The sequence below is a fragment of the Pseudonaja textilis genome, chromosome 3, assembly GCF_049901715.1.
Source record: "Pseudonaja textilis isolate UNSWEBS1 chromosome 3, rPseTex1.2, whole genome shotgun sequence".
Taxonomy (NCBI): domain Eukaryota; kingdom Metazoa; phylum Chordata; class Lepidosauria; order Squamata; family Elapidae; genus Pseudonaja; species Pseudonaja textilis.
Window position 1 is genome coordinate 38,978,518 of NC_141992.1, and position 6,315 is coordinate 38,984,832.

A 6,315-nucleotide genomic window follows, 5' to 3' on the forward strand; every position below is an offset into this window, starting at 1 on the left:
TCCTTCCCTTCCCTCCCCAAAATACAGTTTTAGTCAATAATAAATCTGCTTGAAAAAGTTAAAAAAGATATGAAAGTAATGTTTCTGAGCTTACCTAAAACAAATTTCCAGAAAAAAATGGCAACTGATAAACAATACGTAACATAATTGGCTGAGGAATAATAATAATCATTCAAATGTCAATGCAGTGAAATCAAATCAAATCAATTCTTCCTTTTAAATGCAAAACTCTCCTGACACATAAGAATTCCCTGAAGTCAAAATTTAGATTTGCCAAGAAGGTTGATTTTTTTCAGGATTATTTAACCCAATGCATAGGACATAGCCATGTAAGAAAAGACAAAAAGGGAAAGTAGAACTGTCTGTTAGGAATATTAGAATCCTCCTTTGTCCAGCATTTTCTTTTCCATGATGGACAACCAAATGTAAACGGAAAGCAATAAGTAAGACATGCATGACAGAATAGGACAAATCTTGGTTCGTTTCCCATCAGCCAGTATTCAGAGCCATACTGCTTCCAATACTGTATGTAATATACAACCTCTAAGACTGCATATTAATAACTTTTCTCCTTCAAGAATTTGGGAACCAGTTGTGTACTAACTAAAATGGTATATATGGGAATTACCTTGGGAGGTGGGAGTGAATGATCAGATAATAAAAGACTTAGTCCATAAAGAAAGAAACTCAGAAAGGAACTTCTCTAACTTCTTCGGTTGGAAAAGAGCCGTGGGACATTTGCAAGATTCCTTCAATGCAGTTTTACAATAAAGTAGAATGAGCTCATCTGGTCATGTGCCCTGTACATCGTCCACCTGACATCAGTTGATAGGAAACCCTTTTTAAAGTCCACCATCACTTTTTCATGTAATAACAAATTACACAATTTAACTATGACCTATTTTCTTTCATTTGCCCTGAAACATACTATTCAGCTTCACTGGACCATTTTAGTTACTATACTAGGAGAGATCGAAAACATATGTCTTATCTATGTTCTTAGTATGAATATTACCTGCACATTTGTCATGTTCCCATTTCAATCTTTTTTAATTTATTTTTTAACTGTTAAAACAATGCTAAACATCCTAATTTTACCATACGGAAGTCCATATATCTTATTCCAGACAACGTTAATATTGCATTGCTGTACATAAAGAAGATCATTATTCTACTTAAAATGCAGTTTTCTTCACTTATCATCTACCATATGACCAATACAGCTCTAGTCAAATTTGAATCCTTTATATTATTCAGTGGCAGCAAGTAGACATGGTTGTCCTGTATCTCAAAGTCCTCTACTTGCATAAACTCCGTGGTATTCCCACATTTCTCTGCATATGAAAAGGTAAAGATGTCCTTGAGTCAAACTTGATTCCTGGTGATTACATGGACACAATCATGAATTTATCTTGACAGTTATGCAGAAGTGGTTTTTCCCTGCCTTATTCCATTACGGTTTTTTGATTAGCATAATTTCTTGGTATTTCTTGGCAGCCTTTCAAGTGCTAACCAGAGCCCAGACAAGTTCAGCTAGGTTCTGCCATCTACTGAAACTTGTATCAGAATTACTCAATTGCTAAGAAAATGTAGGAGACATCTTTGTCAACATTTAAATTAGCTTTCTGTTAAGAAAGGAGCAAAAAAAGCACTTTCAATTAATTTAGTAAAACTTTCTGAATTATTTAATTCATGATACAAAATTACCAGTCTTTAATTTTTTACTTTTTTAAAAGAAGTAAATATTGAAATATTACATCACATAATAACTGTTACATAAATTTGATGCCACTTAATAAAGCTATGTTTAAAAATAAAATAGACCCGTGATGGCGAACCTATGGCACAAGTGCCAGAAGTAGCACGCGAGAGGTCACCCGGAAGAGCCCAACTGTACATGCATGTGTGCACTTCCACCCAATAGTTGATTGTCGGGTATCTGGCGCACATGCGTAGGGGGCAGGGGTGCACGGGAGACACAGTACATGCACAGAGACGCATGGCATGTTTGGAGATCACACTCGCATGTGCAGAGATGCACAGTGTGTGTGAGGTGTGTGTGTCATGCACGCATGCGCAGGGGACATGGGGGGAGCACGCATGCCTTCTGGTCATGCACACGCAATTTTCGCCATGGGAGCCTAAAAAGGTTAGCGATCACTGAAATATACTTCCAATCCCAAATTAGGCTACTGAATCAAAGAATGTGTAAAAGGAAAACCAAAAGTAGTTATGTAGGTTAAAAAGAGCAACAGGCTTAATTACGGTGCTGAAAAGAAATTCCCAAAGTTAATGTGAATTCAGAAGTGCTTTATTCATTAATCCTAAGAGCACAGCTTAACCCTAAACAACTATTCTTTATGGGAATCCAGTTGTTAAATCATGAGGTCTGAAGGAGAGAGGGAAGGAGAAAGGAAGGAAGATCATCCCCTGCACTAGGGAACTTATTTGTGTGGGACACATAGAGGTAGTGGGAAGATACAAGTCCTTCAGCATTAGTGTTATAAGAACCCATTTCTCAATTTCAGATTAACACTATGTAATACAAAAACCATTCAGCTTCCTATTCTTCACCTTAAAAATATTAATCATTAGAGTTAGAGAAATTATCAAGCAATTAGTGATGATAATAAGAGTTACCTCTTGGAAATATAAAGTAAAAGAGAATGATAATAAGAAATTATCATCATTCACTTGTACTTTATACTCCCAAGGGGTGCCTTTGTTACTTAGCAAGGAGTTTAAGGGTTTTATATCACAATGGCCAGCACTGAAGTATTTCCTTTGAAACCTGGCCATGAAGTTGCATTCATCTGATTTAATAATGCATCCATTTTTGGCAAATGCTTATACAAATTAAAGCAGATTCCTGAGATTCAGATTTTCTCTAAGAAAAAGTGCTGAACATTCCTTGATGTTCTCCATTTGCTAAAAAGAAAAAAAAGTTGGTAATAAAGTCCAGCATATTACATGCTATTTACCCTGCAAAATTTCAAATCACAATAAAAATCCTTTGTACTTTGTCCACGATCCTTTCAGCACGAGACTCTAATATTATTCTGTGCTTACCTTACCAATCTAGCTGCCTTCGTTAATTCTGAATAATACCAATTTCAGATAAGCTCTTGGATGTCTTATGACTCAATTTGCTAGCTCAGGGATTCTCTCAGACATTGACCCAATTAGATAGAGAAAGAGTGGGAATGGCCCTTGCTGTTTCAAGAATAGAATTTCAAGAAAATTCTGCAAGGTAATAATTGTATTGCTAGCATTCTCATGGAGACAGTGGTCAGCAGAAGAGCTCATCTGCCAACTGTCTTTTTTTTTGGGGGGGGGGGTTATGCAAGAGCATCTATTTCCTCACAGATAAAAGGACTACTATAGATAAAAAAATGAAAAAGTACTTTCATCAGACGATCCAATGCAATTATGTCCAATAGTGAACCTTCCACTAAAACAGGGTAGGAAACTTGGTCTTTTATCACTTATGGACTTCAATTCCCAGAATTCCTGAGTGACCCATAAAGGTTTCCCCATGCCTGGTCTACTGGTTTTCAGTTGTGAGGAAATCAATTTTTACTCGAATGGGACTGTTTAATATACAAATGTAGGACATATAAAGAATATACATGTCCTACATTTGTATATTAAACATTCCCATTCAAGTAAAAATTGATTTCCTACAACTGAAAAACCAGTAGGCCAGGCATGGGAACCTTTTATGGCTCACTCAGGAATTCTGGGAGTTGAAGTCCATAAGTGATAAAAGAGCCAAGTTTCCCTACCCCTGCACTAAAAGCTATAGGGTGTGACAAATTTTAAAGTCTAACACATGTAAACAATGATATTAGAATGCAGGTTTGGAGTTGGATCCCTTTTATGTATCAATCAATGTCTTCATGGGTGTAGTTTATTTGCATCCTTTGGAAAGTTTAAAATTGTTTCCAAAGAGTCACCCAGAGAAACGGTTACTGGTCCATGATGTTGTTGCATCAACTCTTTCCAGGACAATAAATTCCAGAACTATGTAAAAATGAAGTAGGAGATATAATTTACAAAGGCCACATGGTTTACTTCAGACCCAATGAAACAATGACTTAGCCAACAAGAAACTGGGTTTCCACATCTTAATTAGCAGAAGTGTACTATACTATGCCTTCACCCTGAGAAAAAATAGCTATCAATACAAACAGCAGGCCTCAATGAGGGGAACACTTCATGCCACAATGCTGCATCCATCATTCCAAAAACAATTGCCTGCTTTCTTAAAGCTGTGACCATGGGATCTGCTACAGTGCCTGTGATGTAACAAAATTCCACTGCAAGAGCAACATTGCTAATTCAAAGCATACATAAACACTCATTGTGTCAAGAATCCGGGGGACAGATATTTCTTCCATTGATCCCCAAGGCACAGTATTGTATTTTTCAAGAGATATCCATCCTTAATCCATTTGATGACATCACTCAGCTATCGAAGCGATGATACGCTTGTCTTTATTATAATACTTCAATATAGCGCAGGCTGGGTGACATCCTAAGGCCATTTCTCCACTAACAACCTTTAAAGCCTCTGCACAGCATCCTCCAGCCTTCACTGGAGTGGTATAAAGCCTGTTCCTCATTGCTATCGTACTACAACAATGGGTGGATGACTCTAGAAGGTACTGAAAGTCACAAGTATGGAAATGAATGAAGTAATATCAGTTCTGGAGCAGACATCCATCAGCTGGAAAGGCTTTTTTGTCTGTCCTACTCCATCCCTTTGGAAGAATCCCTGCAAGTATTCCAAGGCTGACAGCCAGCCACACCTCACAGCCTTGCTCGCAGATTTCAGGGGGGGGGGGCAGTCACCCTGTCTCCAGCACTTGAGACAGGAATGTTCTGCCCAGCTTTTTCTAAGGATCCAAAAAAACCCAAAGGCTGTGCAAAGAGCATCCTGCTCCCCCCCCCCACTGTTTAAAAAAAAATTACCTGTATCTCTGCCCTCTGATTCTTGGCAACCTTCCCTTTATCTCCAGGGAGAAAATCAGAGCTGAGGAAAATGACCATCCTAAACCTTCCACTATGTGGATGATTGGTGGGTTGCTGTTGTTGTTGTTGTTTGGTTTGGTTTTTTTTGGTCAGGTGTCTGGTGAGATTTACTTTGACGGGAGAGTTTGTTTTGACTTTGCACCTCCGCCATTTTTATCGAACTTCCCCCAAAAAAAAAAACCCAACGAACACCCGTTGTCGCAGCCAAAATGGAGTTTGCCTGTCACTCCCTCGCAGACCTGACCCTGCTCTGCCCTGCCGAACGCGGCACCCGAACTCTAACGGGAGCGCCAGGATAAAGGGAGGCTCGCTGACCCCCCCTTTACCAAACGGAGAAAACGCTCGGCTGCTTGAAACCGACGCCGGTGGCGAATCCCGAGGTGGGCAACAACTTGGCTCTGCCTCTGGCGACCCCGCTTCAAGTCCCGAAGCGAGAAAGTAAACCAGCCGCTCCGCCAGGCTTTCTGAAAGCCGGATCACGAAGTCCCTTCCCGGAGAGGGCAAACTGGCAAGCCGCCTTCGATTCCCAAGTCCAGGGGAGCGGCAGGAAGTCTCCGAGGAGATCCCCGCGCTCGCCGGGGGACCAAGGGCAAACTTTACTAGCTCCGGTTCGGCGCCTTCTCCTCTGGCAGCGCTTCCGTACCCCCGACTCCAGCCCCGTTGGCGTCCCAGCCCCTTACCTTTGGCGCGCCTTCACAGCCGCTCCGCCGGCGCGTCCTTGCGGCGGGGTACGCCGCTCCCCATTTTCATCTCCCCAGCGCGCTGCGTGCCGGTCGGTCGGTCGGTCCGGATTCGTCCGCCGTGGCTGAGACTCAGCAGCGCAGGCACGTGCCCGAGCCCTTTCGGCTCTGGCGCCAGGAAACGGCTGGCATCGCCTCGCTTCGTCCCTCTGGCGGGGCTGGCCGGCTCTGCCACTCCGCCGCTCGACACACGCGCGCAGCTTTTGGAGGAGGCGCCGCACGGCGCGGCAGCAGGCTGCCCGTGCGCTGCTCGCCGCCAAGCTGAGCTTCAGGCTCCTCGGGGGGCTGCCGGGGAAGGAGAAGAGAGGGCTCAAGGAAGGGCTGCAGCGACTCCCAGAGCCCGAGGAAAGGATTACGTCTCGTTTATTTATTTATTTTGCCCGCTTGATCGCACTGCAAAAAGTCGACCTTTTTTTTTCTTTTTCTTTTTTTCTTTTTTTACTGTCGAGAGATCAAAACGCAACTTAGAACGAGATCTTCCTCCGGGAACTCTGGTGACCGGCTGGTTCTCTATCTGAAACTAGAGGTATTTCCGTGAAAT

At 42.1% G+C, this 6,315-nt stretch overlaps 1 protein-coding gene across 2 annotated transcripts in view; it reads right to left on the reverse strand.

Annotated features, from left to right (window-relative positions):
• The window catches only part of TAFA3 (TAFA chemokine like family member 3), a 99,807-nt gene extending 93,775 nt beyond the window's left edge, over nucleotides 1–6,032 (reverse strand). Inside the window, exon 1 of one of the 2 annotated variants that reach the window (XM_026713045.2) lies at nucleotides 5,715–6,032. The gene's annotated coding sequence lies outside the window, so the exon portion shown is untranslated. Of the gene's footprint in view, nucleotides 1–4,974; nucleotides 5,074–5,714 lie in introns of those variants that run through there. The other variant, XM_087929321.1, reaches the window with a different exon arrangement.
• Between the last annotated feature and the right edge of the window lie 283 nt (nucleotides 6,033–6,315).